Raw genomic sequence first — 15,240 nt, 5'->3', positions numbered from 1 at the left:
GGGACAAAGCCACGCGGGTTCCGGGGCCGAGACCTCCAAGCCTACTCGAATTGGAGTCGAGCATCTTCCACCCAGATCCTCCAAATTCCAGTACGCGGGGGTAACACCCACCACCTGGCCCCCTGGCGCCGTGTAATCCCATCAGCGGCCAAGACTCAGAGACTATAAAATCCAGATTCCGGATTCACGCGGCCGCATTCGCGGCCGCGCGACATCTTATCAGAACTTTTATTTATGACATCTTATTATCTCATTCCTAGGTAAAAGGTAAAGGTAAAGGCCCTCCCGTTGATCGTCGATTTGCTCGAGCGGGCCCAGTAACGTCTCCATTGGAGACTTTGTTGTTACTGTGTCTGGCATATCGAATACTCTCGGTAGCTTGCCGGGCTCTCCGAGAGGGACGGAGGAATCGAACTCGGGTCGGCCATGTTGGCCGCTTGTAAGGCAAACGCCCTACCCGCTGTGCTATCGACTTGCAGGCTATCGAATGTAGCCTGCCCACAGGGCAAAGTCTGGCAAACTCCCCGTGGCGTACCAAATATGCCAAATACCAGTAACAATGATGGGTCTCATTCTCCTAAAGAGCCGTGAATATAATCTCAGGGCTAGGATGAAAGAGACGTTACTGGGGCCTGCTCGAGGCAATCGACGATTAACAGGATGATGAAATGAAATGAAAATGTTTTTTTTTCACATAAAGTTTTTCAGTTTTTCCAGCAGCAGCTGTTTGTTTTTAGTTTGGTTGGTTTGATTTGGTTTTTGGGCTATACCCTGCGATGCTTATGGTTACTCCTGGTTGTGTACTCAGGAATTGCTTTGGGCAGTGCCTCAGGAACCTGGTGGAACACTGAAGATAGAACCTGGGACATCCATGGGAAAGCAAGGCAGTGTTGGTGTCCAAGATTACTTTTATTCTGCTGTCTTTCCTGTGTTTCTTCATCAAAGGTGAGTTGTTTATAATCAGATGAGGGCATTTCTGAACTCCAGGGCATGACTTTTTGAGTGATTTTACAATTTATGGAAATACACATTTGTTCTGGGTAGATGAAGAAGTCTCACCAATGAAATTCTACTTTCTTTCATCCCAGAGAGCTATTGGAATAGAAGTTAATAGTCAAGAAAATCTTCATGATCTAATTTGAAACACAGATACAAACTACATAGGTGTGTAACCGTGCACTCTTTCACATACACACACACACAATCTTATGCTCTTACTCTTTCAAAAGCAACAGAAGAGAATTAAATGAACCATGTGAAATCCTCAAGTAATAACAATGTGATTTGCATGGTGCGTCTTATTTCTTCCCAAAATCAGTGCTCTTGATGGGAGATACAGTATGGGAGTAAGACACTTGTTTTGCATGTAGGCCATAGGATTAGATTCCCACAGAACACATGGTCCTTAAGCATCTCCAGGAACTGGGGCTGGAGCGATAGCACAAGGCATAGGGCATTTGCCTCGCATGCGTCCAACCCGGGTTCTATTCCTAGCATCCCATATGGTCCCCCTGAGCACCGCCAGGAGTAATTCGTAAGTGCAGAGCCAGGGGTAACCCCTGTGCATTGCTGGATGTGACCCAAAAAGCAAAAAAAAAAACCCAAAAAAACAATCCCCCCCAAAAAAAAAAACTTATGCAGCTCCAAGAATGATCCTTGAGTACAGATCTAGGAAAAAGCCTATAACACAGACAGGTTCTCATCACTTACAAAGTTCAAACACATTATGACATGTACAATTTTTTTCACTGAAACAGTTTTGTTGGATTTGAATATATTATGATTAGTTTATATTAAATAGAAATCAGAAATCTTTGACCTAATGTAGAATTCTGGAAAGATATATATTTTAGAGATCTGTAAAAAATTTCTATTAATCAGTTTGAACTGATCCAATTAAATGAAATGAAATTTTGCTGTGAACAATCTAATTGATATTCTTATGATGAGAATTATATAGAGATTAGTACTATGAAAATCTTCTTAAACATTAGGTCTATAAGATAAGATAAAGTAGGATAAGAAGTAAAAGTTAAGGGACCAGAGAGATAGTACAAAGTTTAAGTCACCTTTCTTGCATACAGCTGAACTGTATGTTCAGCCCTTTTGGAAAACAATATGGACGCTTCTCAAAAAATTAGAAATTGAGCTCCCATTTACTCTAGCAATACCACTTCTGGGAATATATCCTGGAGATGCAAAAAAAGCATAGTAGAAATGACATCTGCACTTGTATGTTCATTGCTGCACTGTTTACTATAGCCAAAATCTGAAAAAAAACCCGAGTGCCCAAGAACAGATGAAACTTTGGTTAAAGTTTGGTTAAAGAAACTTTGGTACATCTACACAATGGAATACTATGCAGCTGTTAGAAAAGATGAAGTCATGAAATTTGCATATAAGTGAATCAACATGGAAAGCATTATGTTAAATGAAATGAGCCAGAAAGAGAGGGACAGACATAGAAAGATTGCACTCATCTGTGGTATATAAATTAACAGAATGGGAGACTAACATCCAAGAATAGTACAGATAAGTACCAGGAGGTTTGCTTCATGTCTTGGAAGCAGGCCTCACTTGCTGGGGGAAAAGAGAAGGGACCACCAAGTAAAGGGTGTTTGGAGGGCCCACTCGTGATGGGAGATGCATGCGGAAAGTAGATTATAGACCGAACATGAGGGTCACTTAATACCTGCATTGCAGACCACAACACCCCAAAGGAGAGAGAGAGAGAGTAAAAGGGAATCCGCCTACCAAAAAGGTGGTTTGAGGAGTGTGTATGGGGAGGTGGTGGTGGGGATACTGGGAACATTGATGGTAGAGAATGGGCACTGGTGGAGGGAGCGGTACTTGATCATTGTATGACTGAAACGTAAGCAAGAAAGTTTGTAAGTCTGTAACTGTATCTTACGGTGATTCAATAAGAAGTCACTGTCACTATCACTCTCGTTGTTCATCAATTTGCTCGAGCGGGCCCAGTAACATTGTGAGACTTGTTATTACTGTGTTTGGCATATCAAATATATCACGGGTAGCTTGCCAGGCTTTGCCGTGTGGCCAAGATACTCTCAGTAGCTTGCCAGGCTGTCCAAGAGGGGTGGAGGAATCAAACTCCAGTTGGCCTGGTTGGCTGGTGCAAGGCAAATGCCCTACCCGCTGTGCTATCGCTCCAGCCCTGTGCTATTGCTCCAGCCCATTAAAAAGTAAAAAAAAGAAATAATCCCTGTGTACTGCTGGGTGTTGATCTCCAAAATAAATACATACATATATATATATAAATTGATCATCAAGAGGAAGAAAGATTATTGTTAATATGAGAATAGGATATGTTTGTGTAATAATGTCAAGCAATTTATTATTATATACATATTTTATTTAGAAAGACATAGACATGATACATCATTAGAGTGAGGGGTCTGGAATTATTCTAATGCAAATCACTGCATAATTTAGCTTATTGTTGGTGACGGTGACGGAGAGAATAAAAACTATCTCAAGGGAGACATGGGATCCTACCATTTTGTCAGAAGCCTCTAACAGAAGTCAGTTGATTGTTAGATACAGATGATCTAAGTTTTTTTGCTATTTTTTTTTAAGTTATGGAATCAAACTTTAGCTCAAGAGAAGGCCCTGGTTTCTTTTATCTATGTAAAAAATAAAGAATAAATGGTTAGATAGTAACTAAATTAAATTAAATAGACTAAAATTAAAGAACAAACAGATAAAACAATTGCCACTGTGTCTTACTTCATATTAAACATCATAAGAAGAAAGCATCCTTTATTATATTTTGTCTGAACTGTCCTATATCCTACATATCTGCCATTTAAGAACTATTGAGCAGTTCTACCCTTACTTTGAGTCTAGTTATAATTATTAAAATACATGACAATGTGCGTAGTATCTATTATTGTTATCAAGTAAAACAATTTTGGATATTATTAATTTCTCTATAATTCAGTGATTTCTTAATCTCTTCATTTAGCTAGGAAATTTAAAGTAACAATAAGTCCGAATTTTCCATCACTTATCCCATTTTCATTCAGGATGTGATAGAAGTTTTGAGGCAGGCTAACAGCTTGGTACATCATGAAATCTAAATATCTGGCCCAAGGTAGCATCTGATGTGCTTCATGAATACAGTTAGTGCAGGTGCTCGGGTGCAAACATGTCCTCCCAGATTTTCATATGCTGAACTCCTAAGTGGAAAGCGACTGAGTTCTGACGTCAGAGCCTTCATCATGCAATAAATAGGCAGTCCTTATGAAAGATGCCTGGAGAAAAGTGTCTCAATTCTGGCAACTGTCAGCTCACAAAGCACCAACTATGAACCAACTTAAACATTGAAGCTCACTAGAATAGTCCTCTATCTATCTATCTATCTATCTATCTATCTATCTATCTATACTGTACATAGTTCCACAAGTACAAAATAATTATCAACAAGAAATATTCTACCTATCTTCAGTGGCACTGTGTTAAAATATTTAAAACAAAACTATTTAAAATAATGATTATTACATACAAAGTCTAATAGGTATTCAGCATCATCACTTTCATTGTATTTTTATTTTCATCCTTAACAAGTATATAGGTTTTTTTTAAGTATATAGGGTTGTTCTTAAGATTACTGTTTAGAGGCCAGAATGATGGTACAACAGGTAGGGCACTTGCCTTGCTGCTCCTGTGAGACCAAGTTCAATTGCAGGTCTGCATATGTTCTTTAGGCAATCAGGAATGATTCCTGAGTAATACACTAGCTGTGTCTCCCACTCCTCAAAATCTGTTTGGACCATAATTTTCCAGAAACTCCCTTCCTTTGTGTGCATGTGGGAGGAAGAAGTATCACAATAGTGATAAGAGAGTAGAGTCTGATTAAGTGTGTGAATATGAAGAAACATAGTACCTGCATTTACTTCAAAATATGCTCTCTCTCTCTCTCTTTCTCTATCACGAGCGTGTACAAACATGCACACATACTCTCTCTCTCTCTCACACACACACACATAAGACCATCAAGAGATGTGAAGACTGAGATCTTAGCCTATGTGCAAACCAACCAGGTAGCCTCTCACAGTTTCTGCCCTGCTGTAGTCTCTAGATGACTTCATAGCTCACGGCAAAGCTAATATCTTTGAGCCCCAAGTTCTGTTGACTTCTGTTGGCATTTGAAGTCCTATAAGAGTCATAAAAATGATGGCACTCTGTGGATTATGCCAGAATTGAGGAAAACCAGGCTTACTTAAGATACTATCAGCATTGCAAAGAAACCTCCATCTCCTTGCTTTGGAGGAATGATTTTACTTATTAATTTATTAATTTATTTGCTTGGGATTACACCTGGCCCTGCATTCAGGGACCTACTGGGTTGCTGTGTACAGCATGAGCACTTTACCCGCTGTGCTCTCTTCCTAGCCTGGAATTTTTCACCCTAGACAGCAAAGCTTCTACCCTCTCCCTCCTTTTTTAAGCAGTTTACTAATAAGTTCTTGAAAGGAGAAGCAGAACAAACTCTAATGCTAGATATGCAAAAGTACAATTGAGTTTAGTTTTCGACAATGGAAATCAATTGAAATGAATTCTGTTTATCTCTTTCCCTTAAGATAGATAAATTACAGGAATTGATTCATTTTACTTTTATTATATTAGTCAAATCAATGTTATGATGACAAAATTCAGTAACCTGGTACATCAGTCACATAAAGCATATCTATTGACTTGATAAATGGAATATAAATGACATAACCTAATAAGTTGATTCTTAAATACAAAAAATTTAGCATGTTCTATGCTGAGGCTTTAAAATCCTCAACACAAGCCTCCTAAATTATGAGAGTATGTTCTTGTTCTAGTCATTTTTAAAGAGAACTGATCTGTTATTTTATGTGTGAGGGTTTGTGAGCACGACTGTAAATGACACATCAGTTCACATCAGTTCACCTACAACCCATTGTTTAACAAATAAAGAAAATTTAATTTAATTTAGTTCACCTCCATGAATGTGCGAGGAACGCCAAGAGAGAGATAGCCACAAAAAATCGCCTATCTTCGAAAACTCTTGAGCTAATTCGCGAGCGTGGTTTGGCGCATGCCTCTGGCAACTGCAAGCTAACGTCCGAGCTCGCAAAGCAGTGCAGAGATGCGATCAAGGAAGACTTCAAAGAGAGAAGAGCAGAAGTACTGGTAGATGCGGCAGAAGCCGGGAAAAGTATTCGTAACGCCCGCCTGTCCGTCGCCAACTATAAGACCAGGATGACTGCCCTCCGACGTCCTGATGGATCCATCATATCCTCCAGAACGGCAATGGAGAAGATTATCCATGACTTCTACTCAACTCTCTTCGATAGCCATGTCCACTTGCTGACATACCAAATTCCACAGGATGGATAAATCATTCCCAAAGTTCTCCCTTCCAAAATCCGACATGCCATTTCGTTGGTAAAGAAACAAACAGCACCGGGCCCAGACAAAGTCAGACCTGAACACCTGAAGAACCTGCCGTCAGTACTCATCAATACACTGGCTCGGCTCTTCACTCACTACCTGTCTGAATGCAAAGTTGCGTCCCAATGGAGAACCAGCAGGACCGTACTACTGTTCAAGAAGGGAGACATCCATGACATTGGCAACTATCGCCCAATCTGCCTATTGTCTGTCATCTACAAGTTGTTCACTCGAGTCATCCTAAATAGGATTGGCAGAACACTAGATGAAGGATAACCATGCGAGCAAGCCGGGTTCGGCAAAGGATTCACCACCATCGACCATATCCACACGATAACCAAGCTCATTGAGGTTTCTCGGGAGTTCAAGATGCCGCTCTGTTTAACGTTCATTGATTTAAAGAAGGCCTTTGATTCTGTTGAGATGGAAGTGGTCATTGAAGCCCTAGCCAATCAGGGCATTCAAGCCCAATACATCAGGATCCTCCGTGAGCTGTATTGCGGATTCACTACAAGGATCTCACCATTGTACAAAGAAGTGATCGTTGATGTCAAGAGAGGGGTGCAGCAGGGTGATACCATTTCACCAAAACTCTTCAGTGCCACCCTCGAGAACATCATGCGACGACTGGAATGGGAAGGAATGGGAGTGAAGATAGATGGTCGGCAACTACACCACCTCCGCTTTGCTGATGACATTGTTTTAATAACACCAAACATCAGCCAAGCGGCACAAATGCTGGCCGACTTTGACCGTGAGTGTGGAAAGGTAGGACTACAGCTGAATCTTACGAAGACAATGTTTATGAGAAACAGCCTTGTTCCTGACGCCCCATTCGCTCTCAATGGAACGACCATCTCCGAATGCAACAGCTATGTGTACCTAGGTCGAGAGGTCAACATGAGAAATGACCTGGCACCCGAGCTGCGCAGGAGGAAGAGAGCAGCTTGGAACGCCTTCAAGAACGTCGAAGAAATAGCTAAGAGGACGACGAACCTCCGGCTCTGAGCACATCTCTTTGATTCCACTGTTCTTCCTGCATTAACATATGCCTCAGAGACCTGGGCCCTACGCAAACAAGATGAGAACGCTATTCAGGTCTCCCAAAGAAGAATAGAAAGAGCTATGCTTGGAATATCACATTTCACTAAAATGAGAGAGAATCCGGAGTTCTGACATCCATCGACGATCAAGAATCAGGGACGCTGTCTCATATGCCAAGGTGTCGAGAATCAGATGAACTGGTCACGTAATGAGATTTAAAGACGACCATTGGACTAGAGCTGTTACTGACTGGATTCCACGGGGTATCAAAAGACCGCGTGGCCGCCCACCTACCAGATGGTCAGACTTCTTCGTCAAGATCATGAACGATCGGTTTGAGGCCCTTCATGTTCCCGGAGCGAACAGATGCCATTGGGCTACACTAGCACGCGACAGGGACAAATGGAGATGTTACTGGCGCCCGCTCGAGCAAATCGACGACTAACGGGAAGTTAAGTGATTAAGTGATTACGTATAAAAAGGGAAAAAAGAGTCAGGGTGTGCCACAACACTAAAGCACTTGCCTAGCATGTGTGAGTCCTTAAGTTCAATTCTGAGTACCCCATAGTATCCCCCAAACCACCAGGATCTCTAAGCTCGTAATAGCCCCCGAATATCTCTGGGTGTTGCCCTGAAAAATGATCAGGGAAGAAGAGTAAATAGTGTTAATAATTAGTTTGACAGGTTTATGAATTTAATTTACATTAGTGAGTTCTTAATTTGGCTTTTAAAAACATCCTCAGAAAATTATTTTAAATATATATTAACTATTTATCGAATTTTATTTTGAGCTTTGCTCTGCACTTTGATCAGACCCACTAACTATATAATAGTATTAATTATGTATTAAAATCAGCTCAGAAGAATTATTATGAATTTATGACTACAATTTCTATAAAAATAGCAGGAAACGAAGAACTGGGGTATTGAAATTATCACAAATAAAAAATCAAATAAATTTTAAGCTGTATTTTATAGTCTCTGAGTCTTGGCTGTTGATGGGATTACATGGCGCCAGGGGGCCAGGTGGTGGGTGTGACCCCTGCCTACTGGAATTTGGAGGATCTGGGTGGAGGATGCTCGACTCCAATCCGAGTAGGCTGAGAGATCTCGGCCCCGGAACCCGCGTGGATTTGTCCCTCTGCCAGTACCTTCATGTGTGCGGAGAGTGGTCTCAGCATGGTGGTGGCTGGTCCTGGAGGTCTTCGGCTGCCAGAGCCCTGGTCGGGGCGGGGAGGAAAGCTCAACCTGCTACCCTCCAAGGGACCCAGGCGAGGAACAGCTAGGCGTGGGGGCAGAAGACTGCACTGTTTTATAGCTCCCGGACGAAAACAGTGCAGTCTTCTGCCCCCACGCCTGGCTGTTCCTCGCTGGGGTCCCTTGGAGGGGAGCGGGTTGAGCTTTCCTCCCCGCCCTGACCAGGGCTCCGGCAGCCAAAGACCTCCAGGACCAGCCACCACCATGCTGAGACCACTCTCCGCACACATGAAGGTACTGGCAGAGGGACAAAGCCACGCGGGTTCCGGGGCCAAGATCTCCCAGCCTACTCGGATTGGAGTCGAGCATCCTCCACCCAGATCCTCCAAATTCCAGTAGGCGGGGGTCACACCCACCACCTGGCCCCCTGGCGCCGTGTAATCCCATCAACGGCCAAGACTCAGAGACTATAAAATATAGCTCCCGGAACTGTGCGGCCGCATTTGCGGCCGCGCGACATCTTATCAGGACATCTTTTTATGACATCTTATTTTCTCATTCCTACTTTGGACAAACTTGCAGGCTATCGAAGGTAGCCTGCCCACAGGGCAGAGTCTGGCAAACTCCCCGTGGCGTACCAAATATGCCAAATACCAGTAACAATGATGGGTCTCATTCTCCTAAAGAGCCTTGAATATAATCTCAGGGCTAGGATGAAAGAGACGTTACTGGGGCCTGCTCGAGGCAATCGACGAATAACAGGATGATGAAATGAAATGAAATGAAATGAATTTTAAGGAACAAGAGTGCATCTAAACTATTTTCTTATCTTTAGAGTATAGAAAACTACTTCAATGGTTATGTTAGTTCCCCAGGTGAATTTATTTACCCACTCAGCATAAAGAGAAAAAAAATTGAAAAGTAAAACAATTCCTTGTAAAGTCAAGCTGTACTATATGAAGTGTACTGAAGAGCTCTATCAGCATTTTATCAGGAAAACGTGATCTAGGAGATGGCTTAGGCATTTGCATAATTTTTCCATAAATCTATACTGCAGTATGATAAATAAAAAAGCTTATCAAGATTGTGATTTGAGGAAAACAATTTTTACTTTCCTATATCTATATATTTTATTAAAATTTACATTTATTATAATATTTCATTTAACTTTCTTATATATACATGAATACATAATATAACATTCATAACAATATTGTGGAAGTATTCTTTGTGTACGATTTTATCTCCACACGCATGAAGGTACCGGCCAAGGAACAAAGGCATGAGGGTCCTGGGGCTGAGATCTCCAAGCCTGCTTGGATCGGGGCTGAGCATCCTCCACCCAGATCCTCCATCTTCCAGTAGGCAGGGGTCACACCCATCAACTGGCCCCCTGGGGCCACGTAATCCCATCAACAGCCAAGACCCAGAGACTATAAAACCCAGCTCCTGGAAGAGAACAGCGCAGAGTCTCCTGACACCACGCTGGCTGTCCTTGCCGCGAGGCCCCTTGGTGTGGGGGCAGGTTGAGTTTCCCTCCCCGGGTTGAGTTTCCCTCCCCTCCTGGAGCAGAGCTCCGGCAGCCGAAGACCTCCAGAACCAGCCACAACCATGCTGAGACCACTTTCCACACGCATGAAGGTACCGGCAGAGGAACAAAGGCATGCGGGTCCCAGGGCTGAAATCTCCAAGCCTGCTCAGATTGGAGCTGAGCATCCTCCACCAAGACCCTCCATCTTCCAGTAGGCAGGGGTCACACCCACCAACTGGCCCCCTGGCACCGTGTAATCCCATCAACGGCAAAGACCCAGAGACTATAAAACCCAGCTCTTGGAAGTGCACAGCCACATATGTGGCCGTCGACATCTTATTATCTCATTCTTACTTGGACAACGTGGCAGGCTACCGAATGTAACCTGCCCACACGGCAGAGTCTGGCAAACTCCCCGTGGTGTACCCAATATGCCAAATACCAGTAACAATGATGGGTCTCATTCTCCTAACCCTTAAAGAGCCTTGAATATGGCACTTTTTAAAATCTCAGGGCTAGGATGAAGGAGACGTTACTGGGGCCTGCTTGAGGCAATCAACGAACAACAGGATGATCATGAATGTGATCGTGATGATTTTATCTGTTTGTATTTTATATAGTGTATTCAGTCACTATTTTTACTGTTGCTTTTGCAGTTTCTATGGCATCCTTTGCTATTAATTGTGCTTCCCAAAATAACCTGCATTCCCTCTTTGTAAAAAGAAGCATCACAGAAAGTTCATACACTGCTAATCCAAGATCATAATGGAAGATTTTAGTTTGAAAATAAATGGGTCCTGTTACTCTTATTCTTCTTAACAATAGTGTTGGGGATATACCTTTACAGACTTATTTAAATGACCATACAACTTGGGAATTTGTAAAAACATAGCAATGATGTTTATATTACTCAGTGATAACAAAAACATCACACTACATTTTATTTTGTGTTTACTGTTTGGGATTCAACTCCAGACACTTCTTTGTTCCTCATCAGGGTTTGGCTAAAGAAATATACATATGAGTATTTCTAGAAAACTGAAGATCAAGCAGCTCTATTTTATTAAATTGTGCAAGTAAAGGTAAGACACTCTCTCTCTTTTTAAAATTCATTTATTGAATCACCGTGAGAACAGTTACAAAGCTTCAGGTTCAAATCCTGGTCGTATAATGATCAAACACCCACCCCTTCGCCAGTGCATACTTTCCAGCACCAACAACCCCAAGTAACCCCCATCCCAACCCTCCCCCTGCCTGTGAGGCAGATGATTTCCATTTAACTCTCTCTCTACTTTGATTACATTCATTATTTTGACAAAAGATGCACCATTATTATTATTATTTTCCCCCAACAATAAGTCATGCTGAAAAGGCATCGTGAAATAATTTATTTTCTATTGCTGGTTATGAAGACTAAACGATGTCGTGCGGACGCTATGATTTTGGATTTCTGATATTTGGGCTGGAGCGATAGCACAGCGGGTAGGGCGTTCGCCTTATAAGCGGCCAACATGGCCGACCCGAGTTCGATTCCTCCGCCCCTCTCGGAGAGCCCGGCAAGCTACCGAGAGTATTCGATACGCTAGACACTTAATCACTTAATCACTTAACTTCCCGTTAGTCGTCGATTTGCTCGAGCGGGCGCCAGTAACGTCTCCATTTGTCCCTGTCGCGTGCTAGTGTAGCCCAATGGCATCTGTTTGCTCCGGGAACATGAAGGGCCTCAAACCAATCGTTCATGATCTTGACGAAGAAGTCTGACCATCTGGTAGGTGGGCGGCCACGCGGTCTTTTGACATCCCGTGGAATCCAATCAGTAACAGCTCTAGTCCAACGGTCGTCTTTAAATCTCATTACGTGACCAGCCCATCTGATTTTCGACACCTTGGCAAATGAGACAGCGTCCCTGATCCTTGATCGTCGACGGATGTCAGAACTCCGGATTCTCTCTCATTTTAGTGAAATGTGATATTCCAAGCATAGCTCTTTCTATTCTTCTTTGGGAGACCTGAATAGCGTTCTCATCTTGTTTGCGTAGGGCCCAGGTCTCTGAGGCATATGTTAATGCAGGAAGAACAGTGGAATCAAAGAGATGTGCCCGGAGCCGGAGGTTCGTCGTCCTCTTAGCTATTTCTTCGACGTTCTTGAAGGCATTCCAAGCCGCTCTCTTCCTCCTGCGCAGCTCGGGTGCCAGGTCATTTGTCATGTTGACCTCTCGACCTAGGTACACATAGCTGTTGCATTCGGAGATGGTTGTTCCATTGAGAGCAAATGGGGCGTCAGGAACAAGGCTGTTTCTCATAAACATTGTCTTCGTAAGACAACAAAGACAACAACAAAGTCTCCAATGGAAACGTTACTGGGCCTGCTCGAGCAAATTGATGATCAACGGGAGGGCCTTTTACCTTTACCTTTACTAATAAGTCTGGAGGGATTTCTGCCAAAAGCCGCACAGTTCCAAGACTGGTTTGTGTGTCTCTGGATATGTCAGACAGCTGTTCATGGGGGCTGGGGGGGGGAACTCGTGGTTTCGGCAGGGTGGGAAGGACGTGCTGGTTCTGCCCCCCCATCCCATGAGGCCTCAGTTGCCCTGTTACCGCTGGCTCATACTTGGCTGTCCAATATGCTCTGAGGTGGCAGCCACCGTACTGCTGAGGTGGGGGTGGAAAAGGTGGAAGAGACAGACACCCTTCCCTCCCAGTGGGGAGGGGGTCACGGCGCTGTAGCTTAATGCATAGTCCATTCACATTTCTGCCAAAAGCTGCTGGGTTCTGAATTAGGTCTGTGTGCCTCTGGGTCCATGGCCATGCTGGAGAGCCGGTGGTGGGGGGCAACTTGTGGTCTCGGTGAGTTGGGAAGAACATGCTGGTTCTGTCCCCCATCCCATGAGGCCATAGTTGCCCCCTCACCGCCAGCTCATACCTGGCTGGGTAAGAATCTCTTTTACATGCAATTATGGAGAAACACTTAGTTGTGATGTCAAATGGCATTTCCTGTTTCCTAATACAACCTTCCTTTGTATCCCGTGAACTTCAGCAGAAAGTCAGGTTGCCAAAATGTGGAGAATCACAAGACTGTCTAGCAGACAAACAAAACCAACCCCATTCGTCTAGATTTAGGATCAGAAAACAAGATTTCCAGCATTTTTAAATATATTAGTTACATTATCTTTATACAATAAATACAAAAGAAAGCATATATTTGTCATAGATAAGTCACTCAAGTGTAAGACAAACTCACTCGAGTTGTATCTCCAATGTGGGTGAACCAGTATTTTCCAAGAAAGTTATGAATGAAACTTCCTCTAGCCCTGGAAAAAAATAAGGATTTTACCTGAACTCACAATTTACTAGATATTCTGCTATGTAGTTTATAGTTCAATGTTGTGATAGTTGTGATAGTTATTAATATAATATGCTTCTGAAATAATGATAAAGATGCAAAATATTAAAATGTATTATAGAAGTGAACTAATTATTTGCTTGTTTCCTTCAATTCCATCCCTAATTTTTTCTGTTCCTTGTATCACAGATAATGAATCCTTACCAATTACATTTCCAAAAGTGAATTGAAACTAGTCCATCAGAAATACTAATGAAAGGTGGAAGAACAAGAGAGGAAGAAAATTGGTATTTCCCCTGATTTCAACCTTCCAGGGAAGTGTGGAGCCTTAGGGGGATAACTAGAACTTCTCCACTGTTCCTCAGCTTGGACAGCCCTCCTTTTTTTCAATATCGTCTATATGACAATTCTTTAATGAAAAGAACTGTTTTATTATTATTTTTTGTAGATTATAATCTTTCAGTCCTATTTTTGTTTCTGGATCCTTTTGGTAGTATTTTCGTAAGGAGTAAGGGGTTCCAACTAGATTTTTTAAATCAAAGTCATAAACATTTTAAAATATAGAGAAAAAAATTGGTGGATCCAAAATGCCTCTCACCTAATTTCTAAGTTAATTAACATTCACAGCTATTATTTTATTATGTGTGTATTTATCTCTGGTTCAAGTTATGGAAACAGAATCCTTTTAGGACATATTTCAGAATGAATTGAAGTAATCTGTACACTTCTCCTTAATCAGTTTGACATGAGTATCACTGATATTAAATACTTAAATATATTCTCCTTGCATTTATAATTTATGTAGAACAAAATGTGAAATTTCCCTTCACAATTTGCTGTTTTGACTATGTATATCCTTCAAAATATTTCATGATATAGAATATGTTCATTACAGAAAGTTTGCCGTCACTTCGCAGATTCCTGTCTTTCCTCCTTTATGGTAAACACTGTTCTGACTTTAACATAGTATAGTCATTTGTCTTTAAAAAGTTTAGTATCACTGCCACTCAATGCCTCTTTTGCGGACCACAACACCCAAAAGGAGAGAGAGAACACAGGGGATTGCCCTGCCACAGAGACAGGGGGGATGGGGGGATGGGGGTGGGAGGGATATTAGCCATGGTGGTGGAAAATGGGCACTGGTGGAGGGATGGGTATCTGATCATTGTATAATTGAAACCAAAGCACAAAAAATTGTAAATCTACAACTGTAAAAAAAAATAAAATAAAATAAAGGGGAAAAAAAAAGTTTAGTATCACTTGATCACTTGACTTCCCCTTAATTGTCGATTTGCTTGAGCAGGAGCCAGTAACGTCTCCATTTGTCCCTGCCGTGTGCTAGTGTAGCCCAATGGTGTCTGTTCGTTCTAGGAACATGCAGAGCCTCAAACCAATCGTTCATGATCTTGATGAAGAAGTCTGACCATTTGATAGGTGGGCGGCCATGCGGTCTTTTGATGTACCGTGGAATCCAGTCGGTAACAGCTCTAGTCCAGCGGTCATCTCTAAATCTCATTACGTGATCAGCACATCTGATTTTTGACGCCCTGGCAAACGAGACAGCGTCCCTGATTCTTGATCGTCGAGGGACGTCAAAACTCCAGATTCTTTCTCTCATTTGACTGAAACGTGATACTCCAAGCATAGCTCTTTCAGTTCCTCTTTGGGAGACCCAAATAGCG

Source organism: Sorex fumeus, unplaced genomic scaffold, assembly GCF_029834395.1.
Source record: "Sorex fumeus unplaced genomic scaffold, SorFum_2.1 ptg000136l, whole genome shotgun sequence".
Classification (NCBI taxonomy): Eukaryota; Metazoa; Chordata; class Mammalia; order Eulipotyphla; family Soricidae; genus Sorex; species Sorex fumeus.
This window is presented reverse-complemented; position numbering follows the sequence as displayed.